The 12,712-nt window shown below is 44.0% G+C and overlaps 1 pseudogene; it reads left to right on the forward strand.

The window, feature by feature from the left end:
• Nucleotides 1-8,297: 8,297 nt before the first annotated feature.
• On the forward strand, nucleotides 8,298-9,209 carry LOC135179080 (uncharacterized; annotated as a pseudogene).
• Nucleotides 9,210-12,712: the final 3,503 nt, after the last annotated feature.

Here is a 12,712-nt window from a genome sequence, read left to right on the forward strand (position 1 = left end):
CAACAGTAGAAGGACATGGAACTCTTGGAGTAAGTCCAGAGGAGGCCACGAAGATGCTCAGAGGGCTGCAGCAGCTCTGCTATGAGGACAGGCTACGAGAATTGAGGCTCTGCAGCCTGGAGAAGAGAAGGTTTCAAGAAGACCTTGGAGTGTCCTTCCAGTATCTGAAGGGGGCTACAGGAAGGCTGGGGAGGAACTATTGACAAGGTCTTGTAATGACAGGATGAGGAGTAATGGGTTTAAAGTGGCAGAGGGGAGATTTAAACTAGATGTCAGGAAAAAAGTTCTTTGCAGTGAGGATGCTGAGACACTGGCACAGGTTGCCCAGGGAGGTTGTGGCTGCTCCCTCCGTAGAAGTGTTCAAGGCCAGGTTAGATGAGGCCTTGAGTGACTTTTTCTAGTGGGAGGTGTCCCTGCCAATGGTGGGGGGCTGGAACTGGACAAGCTCTGAGGTCCCTTCCAACCGAAACCATTCTATGATTCTATAATTCTATGATTCTATGACTTCTGAGTGTTTTGTTCAAATAATGTAGAACTCTCCATGCATAAATCTGTTCTCTCCCCCAGAAGAATAAAGTGCCAAAATTCAGAATGAAGGGTAAAAAAAACCCAGTATTTTCTTCTGTATGAAATTCATTCTCTGTTTATGAAAGTATGCAGTCAGACACTGGTTCTGAGTCAATAAATGAGTGGACATTAGCTCAAGGAAGAAGTTTTCATGTTATCACAACAATTTTCCTAAGGAATGTCAGTTGTGCTGTGAATATTAACTCCTGGCACTATTACCTGTGTGTTATACAAAGGGACAGAACTGACAATGTAGAGGTGCCACTATAAATCACCTCTCTTCAGAAAAAAAAAAAAAAATCCCAACCCAAAATGCTCCTAAGAGCCCTGATGGATTGAGGCGTAGGAAAGTACTCTGCACCTTTTTTTTTTTTTTTTTTTTTTTTTTACCTTTCAGTTTATACAGCCTTTTAAAGTACCAAACCATTTCTCCAAGGAGCATATCTTGGTTGACTTTTGAATGTTTTCAAAGCAATTGGCCATGTCAGAAGACTTGCTGTGCTCTGGTGGGGCATTTTGTCATAGAATCATAGAATCAACCAGGTTGGAAGAGATCATCCAGCCCAACATATTATGCAGCCCTATCCAATCAACTAGACCTGAAGTACCTCATCTAGCCTATTCTTGAATACCTCCAGGGACAGTGACTCCAACAGCTCCTTGGGCAGCCCATTCCAATGGCAAATCACTCTTGCTATGAAGAACTTCCTCCTAAAGTCCATCCTACACCTTCCCCAGCACAACTTGAGACTGTGTCCCTTTGTTCTGTTGCTGGTTGCCTGGGAGAAGAGATGAAACTGCACCTGGCTACTACCTCTCTTCCATGCAACAATCTCCCTGTCCATGCAAGCCTTCCTAATATATGACATGGATTCTTAATGTGAAAAACAAACCACCCTCTTGTCTTGGGTTAAAATGCAAGTTCCCAGAGACTCTTATAAATTTAGTAGACCCAACGACAATTTATAGAATTTATAGAGTGCCCTCCCCTCTTTCCCCCTCCTTTCCCCAAAAGACAGGGAGAGAGATAAAGGTAGGGACACCCAAATAAATCAATCTCACTCGATTTGGAAGTTAAAAGGAAAAGTTTAACAATAACTTAGAAAAGGGTATTGGAGGTAGGGGAGTTTACAAAGGATAAGGAAGGGAAAACAGCAAAATACAAACAGGGATGGATACAACCCGAGTGTGTGATGGTGTCTCTGCCTCGTGGCTGCCACGTGTTGTGCTGGTATGCAGTATGGGTGTGTGGTCATGAGTGGACGCAGGAAAAAGAGAGATGAGGAGCAGGAAGTGCTCCTCTTTTATACCACAGGAAGCGGGGGGAGTGGGCTAACCATCACCTGGAGTGTGGCCCATCCCTGGGGAGGGGCCAAGACCCCTAGGGTCAGGTTCAGGGTCACTCCCCCAGGAGTGTTAACCCTATACACCTCTTCAGCCACGGTAGTAGATTTTATGCTGGAATGCTGCTTGAATGATAAGAAAGAAAATAATGTGCTTGTGTGGTGCTCAGAAGCACGCAGTCACCTCTGGTGCTGGAACCTGAAAGGGATTACTGAAGTTGGGTGAGCAGTTAGAAAGGGAACTGCAGCCAATGAAAATGGAATGTTATTTCTATGCTGACAGGTTTTCTCCTCATGTATGTGTATGCTGGTAGCTTTCATTGCATCGATTTTACAGCTCTACCTGCTGCATTGTGTCAAAATGATGTTACGCATCGAATGAAGGTAGCAAATGCCAAGAACAGAACTAAAGGAAATCCTATTTTCTAAATGCAATTGCTGCTTCTTCAGAGTAAATTTGAGCATGAGGACTTGGTCTGATAAGAAATAACATACTTAAAGTATAGAACTGGACATTAAGTAACTAGAGAATTGTATGACCCCAGTTTAGTGTCAGAGTAGAAGAGCAATAGATGGAATTGAGGAATCCCCCAGACAAACATTTCTCCTCCACTTACTTGCCATAGTGAATGTATTGTGGTCTTGCTGCTTATTACTGGATCTGCTTAAGAAAACTGTTTAAAGATGGCAATAAAAAAGATCCTATTATTTTTTAAAAAGTATCATCCAGTATTACCTACAGAACACTTTAGTAGCTATGGAAGATTAAATATTTCATTTTTAATTTCCATTAAAAAATTGTTTTGCAGTGAAACACACAACCTGTGTCTTGTGGCATAACATACACAACTGCCTTTTTTTTAATCTAAGAAATTGTGATTTTATTCCTTTATCAACAACCTAATCACTTTGAATTTTCTGATGTTGATGAAGGTCCCTTCCAAAGACGAGCAAAGAGTAAGTGTTCAGATTAAACTGATTAAAAGACACATCTTTTTTTCCTGATCATCACATGGTGTCCCATGTTGGGTACCAAAATAAAAGATGTGATGGTTTGGGTGTTACCCACCACCCCATACTTCAGAAAATCACCCAGACTAGACTCAGCCAAGCTGGAAATTAAGATGAAGCTTTATATTTACAGCTTAGCACAATATACAGGTATATTCAGAAATATACAAGTTAAAAAAGTAATACAGGAACACAAACAACCCTCCCAGAAGCCAGAGTCCCAGGAGGGACTCCCACCCACCCTTCCACCTCCTTTCCACCCCTCTACCTTATCGCAGACTTTGCCTTATATTCAATGGAGTTGTTCAGTATGAGTGTGGTAAGACTCTGGAATAGGTTACCCAGAGTGGTTGTAGATCCCTACTCCTTGAAGGTGTTTAAAGTCAGATTGGATGAGGCCTTGGACATTCAAGTCTAGCTGAGAGCTGTCACCATCCATGACAGGGAGGTTGGAGTAGATGATCTCTGATGTCCCTTTCAGCCTATGATTCAGGGAATGTTTGCTATTGTAGTCCTGCCATATATATATACACATGTATATATACATATGTATATATATATATATATATATATATATATATATAACATATTCTCCTACCAAAATGTGAAATATTCTCCTACTGAAATGTGTGCATTAGACAATACTGTTTCAGAACTGAAATAATTTCATTTAGGGGTTAAAAAAAAAAATAAAAAGAAAGCTAACTCAAGGTAAATCTTTTTGGCTATAGAAGGAACTAAATCATTATAAACGGAATACAAACTGGAACTGCACTGAGTTTCATATCCTAGCCAGCTGGTTCTCAGCATTACAGTCAGAAAGTCTTGCAGTGTGCTTGTTCTAATGAAAAACAACCTTTACAGTTTGAAGAGTGTAACTGGGCCCTTCATGTTGTCTTATGTTCTGTAGTCCACAGTACAATTTCTGGATGCTATTGCTTATGCTGAAAATCACTGCTGGTCCTTCCTGTTCACCTCTCTTAGGAGTGGGATAGATGTTTGAAGAGTAGAACACCTTCCCGAGGAATCTCAGTTGGATCAACACCTTTAAATGGGCTTTATCAGTTTAATTCTACTCTTTAGGGTAAGAACTTTTTCTGTGCACTCAAAAGCAAACATTTTGTGACACTCTCATGGGAGATGTTTCAGTGCCAGAAAAACTGTGTACGGATGTTTTTGACATCTGCTTGAGAGCAGGTTAAACACAAACAGGGATGCTTGATGCTCCATTTACTTTCCCTCAGCCCTCCCCTTATGTAAGATAATTGTGTATTGTCAGCCTTGCATCCTCTGATCCTGTTGACAATGATAATCAGGAAGGTGTGAATGTGATCCTGTGCTTTCCCTTGAAAGCTAAAGGGAATCTGGAGCAGACCTGCAGCCTGGAGTGCAGTCCTGCTGACAGTGATCTGGGTTAATGGCTGAGGATGTTTGCTAGTGAACTCGACTGAACTATGTGTTTTTCCCATTACCAAAGGGATGAGATAATTGGGATACTTTGCAGCAGGGACAAAAGACAAGACTACTGTGATTGTGCATTCTCTCAGCTGCTTAACCGATTGCTTTTGTGGTTAAAAATCTATTCCTTTATGTAAACCATTTTAGTCAGTTCCACAATCAAAAGATATTACATGCTCTGGTAGCTCTTTGCCTTCAGTCCCAGTCTTCAACTTGAGGGGCTTTCCAACATTCACCTCAAAGCTTTAGCTGTTTCCAGAAATATATTTAGCAAAGACCTCTTTGAATGTTAGAGCTTTTCTTTTGATCTCTAATGAAAACTGGGGGGGGGGGGGGGGGGGGGGAAATAAATTAAAGCAGAGACACACTGCAAATGAGCCCAAAGCTCTACAGCTCACTGTGGTGGCTTTGCCCTAGCTGGGGGTCAAATGCCTCCCAAAGCCACTCTATCACTCCGCCTCTCAAATGAACAGGGGAGAGGGGTAAATATAACAAAACCCACTCATAAGATAGAAGAAGATAGTAATGACAAAAATGAAACAATAAAGTGCATAGAAGCAAAAGCAGAGAGAGAGATGTTAGTCTCTGCTTTCCATCAGCAGGACGATGCTCGGTCTCGGGCAGCAGAGGTCTCTGCGCTTGGTGGTTACTTCCGGAGAACAGATGCCATGGATGAATCTTTCCAAACTTCCCTATTTCACTTTGCTCTTATATCTGAGCTGACCTCATACAGCATGGAATAGCCCTTTGGCCAGTCTGGATCAGGTGGTTCAGCTGTGTTCTCTCAGCATCTTGGGGTGGGGAGATGATGGAAAAATCCCAGCCTGGGTGCTCAACCTAGCAGTGGCCACAACACTGGTGCATTATCAATGCTCAGTAACAGCACTGCAAAACATGGCATTGGAAATATGTTTTGAGGAGAATTAATCCCAGCTCAGCCCAGTCCAAACCAACCACACTTGCCATTGTGTGTGTATGTTACAACAGGAAGCTCATAAGAAGAGGGCATCAGAACTAAGCAAACTTAAGAATTACTCTAAAATAACAATGTAATAGTTTCATTTCCTCCATTATTGTGGCTACAATGAATTACAGAATCACAGAATGTCAGGGGCCAGAAGGGACCTCAAAAGCTCATCCAGTCCAACCACCTTGCCAGAGCAGGACCACCTATACCAGATTACATAGAACACATGGAGGCAAGTTATGAATATCTCCAGAGAAGGAGACTCCACAACTCCCTTGGGCAGCCTGCTCCAGGTTTCTGTCACACACACAGGGAAAAAAATTCCTCCTTATGTTTAAATAAAAGTTCCTGTGCCTCAGCTTCCACCCATTGTCCCTTGTCCTGCCATTACACATCACTGAGCAGAGCCTGGCTCCAGCCTGTCGGCACTCACCTTCACATACTTATAAACATTGATGAGATGTCAGTCTAGATCATCTCTCCCTTGTTAATCAACAAAGATAAAGATAAAGATTGCCTTTGCTACCTTCCTGGATTCAGCCCAGGCTTCTGGCCGAAAGCTCAGCGATGCAAATCAACAGAGATAGAGCTACTTCCCGGACTCAGCCTGGCCTCAATGCCCAGGATGTGCACATCTCATATCAGCTACCCTGAAAAGAAAAGGCTTATGTGTACTTGGGGTATGGACAGTTAAGTGGCACAAGGAGGGGGTGAAGGCCCTCCCCGGTGCCACTGGCCTCAGGACCCCTGTGAATGCATGAATACAGAGGAAGATTTCCTGTGGAGCTGCACCTGGACACTAATCTAAAAAACTGTATAAAAAGACATGAGCAGTGCCTGCCAAAGTGTGCACCTCCACCTGTGCACCTCCACCTGTGCACCTCCAGAGCAGCACCTCCACCAGAAGAACTCCTGACGAACTTCACAGAAGAACATCCCTGGGCCACGCACACATCTCTCTCTCCCTCCCATCTGTGTCTGATGGTAATATAATCCCTGCTCTTTTCCTTTCCTGCTTCTCCTCCTTTTCTCTGCTTTTCCCTCTCTCTCTCCCCTCATCTCTCTCCCTCTGTTTTGTTCAACTTTATCCTTTAATAAATAGTTTTGTGGTGATATATGGTCTCACTTGCACCTTAATTTCACAACACAGAAATCTCTGAGAACAGATCTTGCTCCTCTGGACATAGATATTGTTAATCTCTGTTCTCTGGGCCTTGGATTTTTTTGGCATAGTTGGGCAGGATTCCATGTAGTGAAAGTATCAAAAAGAAACTATTGCATTTCTGATAACTCCAAAGTGTGTATGTGTGTGTCTAAGACATGCTCTGAGGACAAAACAAACGCTTGTGGGGATAGTGTGTGGGTTCTTCAAAACTTTAAATGTATATATTTTGCTGAGGAAGATTATTTTAGGATACAAGTATTGATTTTACAGTGTGACCTCCCTGAGAATTCTCAGTACCCTGCTTTAACAGAAGAAATAGAAAATATTTTGCAAAAGTGTGTCCTCCTGGGGAGAGTAACCTTCCCGAGAAGTCTTGTAAAACTGAGAATATTGTGCAAAGTTTGTCCTCTTGGGGAAAGACCCCCTCCCAAGAAGTCTAGTGAATTAAAACTGAGAAGTTTTTGTATGCTAGTTTGAGCCTAGCTAGAATATTTTGGTGAGAAGAACTAGATTACCGGCTGTGAAAAGGAAACAATGGTGATGTCTACTTCACTCATAGGTTTGCTGAGATATATAAGAACAAGAACATAAATATAGATAACAGAGTTGCTCTCTGGGCTTTGTGGGCTGCAATTCTCTCTCTAACCTAACCTGCCATCTCTGTGACTAATCCATCTGCTTCCTAACCCCTCCCTTGCCGACTCTCCAATCTTCCTTGTGCATTAGGCAATGTCTTGGGTAAGGTAGAGGGGTGGGAAGAAGGTGGAAGGGCAGTTGAGAAGCCCTCCTGGGTACTCAGATTTCTGGGAGGGCTGTTTTGTTTCTGTGTTACTTTTTAACTTGTATATTTCTGTATATATTGTAAGTATCTGTTTGCATATTGTGCTAAACTGTAAATAGAAAGCTTCATTCAATTTCCAGAGCTGCTGAGTCTAATCTGGGTGATTTTCTGAAGTATAGGGGGGCGGGTAACACCCAAATCATCACATTTTGTAAAGTGTGTCCTCTTGGGGAAAGAACTCCTCAAGAAATCTAGTATCTTTTGTAAAGTGTGTTCCCCTGGGGAAGAACCCCCAGAAGTCTGGTGAGCTTTTTGGTTTTCCAGTGTGTGTCCTCTTAGGGAAACAGTGTGACTGTCCTCCCCAAGAAGCCAGATCTTGGTGACCTCCCTTGAGGAATCTATTGTGTATTTTCCTAGGGAACAGTGTTTTTGAGTGAGCTTTCTTTTATTCTTTTTTAAAAGTGTGTATTTTTGTAGGAAAGATTTTTGAGGTATAGGGTCTTCATTTTGTGGTGAACTCCCCATGAAGCTTTTACCTTAAAAACAAAGGAAATGGCCACAGTGGAGAGGCTTTTTTCCCTTTTAGAAGCTCACGGTGCCTGCCCCTCTGTACAAGGCCTTGACTGGGCCCTTGGTAACTGGAGTAATTTGCAGAGTGTGATGGACTGAATTGTGACTCTGCAGAAAGAGGCAAGGGTCAAGTCTGGAAAAGGCAAAGCTTTCATCTGTGCAGTTTCGGGTGCTTGTTTGGAGGCTTCAATAGATTAAAAGCAAAACCAAAACAAACAAGAGAATAAAATAATTTCCTTTTAGCAGGATCTGGTATATTCACCACAAGAACATATTGTCACTTTAAGAGGCAAAGTGGCAGATCTCAAAGATCGATGAGGAGAAGTGGCAAAATTGGTTTTTGAAGGAGGAACTCCAGGCAGAGTCAAAACAGACAGATCCTGCCCCCATGTAGCCTCAGGCAGAACCGGCAGCAGCAGGGAAGCTGCCGTTCACATGCGGCCTCTCATTAACACCGAAATTGTATATGAGGATGAGGACGGTACTCCTACCATCACAACGAAAGAGACACCTTTATCTTCCACTGAGTTGGCGAAACTCTGTAAAGAGTTTACACGTTCTGCTGGAGAGTCTGAGGTGGAGTATGTATGGTGTGTTTCTAAAACTGGAGGGGATCAAATTAGGTTAAGGGAAACTGAAGCCACAGGCTATTGGGGTGATAATGTTTTCCTAACTACAGGGAATTGAAATGGACCCTGGAGCCTTACTCAGAGAGAGGCCTTCTGGGCTGGGGGTTTTGATTCAAAAGAGTGAGGAGAGCCTCCAGTTCTGAAGGGAGGCATGAATCAGATAATGGAAAATATGCAGAAGGCAGCTTGTTTGCAAATTATATATGATCGAGAACTGAAACATCATTTTGAATCACCCCTTTCTCTCTTGGTGTACCCAAAGCGACTGACTCCTTTGGTCAGGGGGCTTCCTGACTCCCTCAAGATAAAAGGTATCCAGCTCCAAAAGGAAATAGCTGACACTCCACTTGCTTCAAGGATGCAAGCTGCTCTGAGGGAAAATTTAACACCTGGGAGGAGCCAGCCTGTCTTGAAACGATGACCATGGGAAGAGGTGGCAAGAGAGTTATTAGATTATGCCAGGCAGTATGGGGTGCCTGAAGAAATTCAAAAGCTTGAGCCTAGAGGCTTGAGGCATGTGGAAATTAATCACTCACCTCCAATCCAAACCCCCAGATCCAGCTGCATCAATCCCCCATCAATACTTGGCTGGGGGAAGGGAACACCTGAACACCTGGCAATATTGGTGGGGGGTGGACCGAGAGAAAGGTATCCCAAAATAACTGATCAATGGGTTATCCAGGAGGCAGTTAGAAATGGTTGTGAAACACTAGCTTGAGCCCAGCCCGAAACCTGAGCCCACCACTCCTTTCTTGATGGGACAATCTGATAAGGGTGTGCCTCCTAGGAGAACTGAGGGCTTCGCTCCTCAGTGGTGAGTGGGGAGGAGGGCAAAGCATATAAATCCATCAGCTCACCAAACAATTGTAAAAGGGCCTGGGGATACCATTTGTTACTCCCAAAGTCTTGAGAGCTCAGAAAAAAAGATGTACACAATTTGGGAGGAGAGTTTGCTTTGTGGTTAGCTTGGCTTTAAGCTGAAACATTCAAAAGCACTTACAGGCCCATTCAAAGTAATTAAGCCTACTCCATTGAGAGCTCTATGTGGGAAGGCTCAGGAAGCCTTTCTCGATGTGGGGGGTTTCCTGCGCAGATACCTCATCAGTATCTGAGGGAGTTGACTATCCAAAGGAAAAAAGTACCAATTGCTTCTGGAATGCTTGGTTTCTTAAACTCTAATGCTGAAGACTCCTGGATGTTTTGTCAGAAGGACTGCTGTTGTTACCATATAAAAGACCTCTCAAGTTCTGCAAGATACAACTCTTGGAAAAAGTCTCCTTGCAGCATCACTACAGTAGCCATCTTTCAAGGACTGCACTTATCTCATACCCTCACAGATTCATCAGATCCACAGGGAAGCTGTACCTAAGCTTCAATGGACTCCCAACTGAAGGACTGATGGGGTGGGGAGATATGGATTTAACGGATTCTGTTCTAAGTGATTCAGCATTGTTCTTTTGCCTTGATGTCTTGGGTGCATGATCTTAGTGAGAAACACAGTCTGCTCCTCCATCAGACATGTGAGTGGAAAAATGATTCGGTTGTTTAGTGTTGCAGTATGGTGGGTCATGCACATCTGTTGGGGTCCGGAGGCTGTCGAGAGGAGAGATCGGGGTACTGACGACTCGAGACAGCAGCTTCTAGGCATCTGTGCATCAGTACGATTTATTAAGGCAATACAATGGCTTATATAGCCCCCAGAGGGGGTGTGCACAACCAGCTTGGGGCTGGCAGAAGTGGACAGTACAGATTGGCCCCAAGTTATGTGTAAGGCAGAGATAGGTTAGCTTGCGGTAAACACCCTGAGGCTCCCACCCAGGGGGGCTGGCTGGGGTCAGCCCCCTGGGGCTGTGTCCGCCCCAGGGGCTGGCAGTTTCCACCCCCTGACAGCTGTGCATGGGTTGCTCATAGTTCTCAGCCTAGGGCCCTGGGAGCCTGTAAGACTCCAAGGACACTTCCCATCACAGGGCCTGATGTTTACATTCCATACCTCGTTGCAGGAGAAAGCTTCCCACACACATCCTGAGAGGAGACGGAATGATGTCCTTTTTCCTAATCCATTGGGCATGACAAATTCTACATATTTCCAGGTGCCCATGACCTCCACAGGCCTGTTTGAGAATGGAACAACTGCCTTAAAGGGACATTACTGGATAGGTGGGCACTGGTGCTACTGCTATATGGGACTGATTCACCCCCTATTTTTCTTATGCTCAGCTGTCTCCCACCCAACTGTGCACTCCTGCACACCGCTGTGGTGAGTTACCAGGACTAGATCCTGTATTGTCTGCCTTTATCTACGGAGCTCAGTCTCCTATGCAGCCATGCACCCTGTTGCACGCCTGCTGCCTTATTATTGCCTGGTCCATGCCACTGTCACGAGTTGCCAGGAGCAGACTCCACTTCTCTGCACACGATTGGCCTGTATGGTCAGCCTGACACCGTGCTGAGACTGCATGTGTTGCAGAGGGGGTTTCTCTATGCCCCCTCTATTAGGGGGAGGTGAGAAATTAATTTGAGATGGTATTAATTTTTTATTAAAAATTATTTATTTATTAAAATTAATATTTACAAACTCTTGCCACCCCCAACCACTGATTAGTTCTAGTGCAAGGTTATGAAAACAATTAGGATATGATATATATATATAGGGACTTGGTTTATAGCAGTCAAATTATCAACTATGAACAGAGAGGAAGATTCCCTTAGGCTTAGTGCCACCTTGGGACTATGCTGTTTGTCCAGCAGGGGCTAGAACTGTCTGCTCTGAGGCAGAGATAACTTATATTACAAAGCAATCAAAGCTTGCTTAGATGTGTTGCTCTTAATTATTAATCACCCTCCCGGGGTTGTGTCACAGCCTGTGCCCAGTGTCCAGACCTCTGTAGGGCTGGAATCTTACCAGCTTGAGAGGGGAAATGATAAGTCTTCCCAGTCTCTGGGTTAAACAGGTTTCTCTAACCCTCTCTTCTGGTGTGAGGTGGTCTCTGCCTCGACACTGCTGGTTTTCTGGATGCTGCGTGTCCAGAGATAATCAGCTGGCAGGATTCCAGGAACAGGAGAAGCATGTTGTCCGTGTAGCTTCTAGCACGGTCCTTTCACAGCTGGCAGGCTGTGTTTGTGGGTTTGTAGGTCTGCCATCCTAGTCCTTCTTACCAGGACAAAGCTAGGAGTCTGAGCTCCGTAGATAAATGCAAAATAGCAGGCCAGTATGCACAGCTGGCTCTAGGCTTAGGGGGCTATGAGATCCCCATATATGTATCAGGTGCAGGCTTGAATGTGCTCTGCTTCTAAAAGTATGCAGATAGGTTAACTGCGCCTTGAGATCAAAGTAAGAGGTCTAAGCCTCAGTGAGCATTGGAGCAGTGCTTTGGCTTCCGAGCATGTGGGTGAGAGCAGCTAAACACTTCAGGTGCAGGTCAGAGCTTCAATGTGGATCAGAGAGCTGAGTCTGAACAGCTAAGTCTGAACACTCTTGAATAGCTAAGTCTGAACACGTGGTGCTCCTTTGCATCCCTCTTTATAGACTGTGGACCGAGATTCGTGGCCCTTTTGGCCATCCCAAGTGACCAATCAGGTTGGCAGTAAGCCAAACTTTACCTTAATAGGCAGGAGCTGTTTGCCTGGACCCTCTCAAATATGGGGATCACCTGGGCAGACCACAGCAGCCTCCACAACAGTAGCAAACCAAATCTCTTCTGGGATTAAAAAATTGGCTCATGTACCTGTCCAAATGTGGGAAGGATGAGATATAGGCTGGTTCTCCTGGCTTCCAGGGGAGCCTTGGATGAAACAGATGTTGTTTTACTTGTTATGTGTTTTGACATTGCTACTTTTCTTGCCATGTATCATTCTCTGTTTTATTCAACTGATCCAACATGTAGTATCCAATATGTAATTTATATTTAACAACAGTGAAAACTGAATATGGGCCATCACCTGATCATGACCAATGTCTTTTGTGAAAATTGTGTAAAACTTCCATATTTTCCCTTAAACTTTTATTTTTCCTTCCCCCACTCCTCCTATTCTTTTTCCCTCTTTAATCTTTGTTAGCAGGGTGATATGAGAGTCTAGATCATCTCTCCCTTGGTCATAAACAAAGATAAAAATTGCCATCATCTCTCCCTTGTTAATCAACAAAGATAAAGATAAAGATTGCCTTTGCTACCTTCCTGGAGTCAGCCCAGGCTTCTGGCCAAAAGCTCTGGGACGCAAATC

This window comes from Pogoniulus pusillus, chromosome 10 (assembly GCF_015220805.1).
Source record: "Pogoniulus pusillus isolate bPogPus1 chromosome 10, bPogPus1.pri, whole genome shotgun sequence".
NCBI classification, from domain to species: domain Eukaryota; kingdom Metazoa; phylum Chordata; class Aves; order Piciformes; family Lybiidae; genus Pogoniulus; species Pogoniulus pusillus.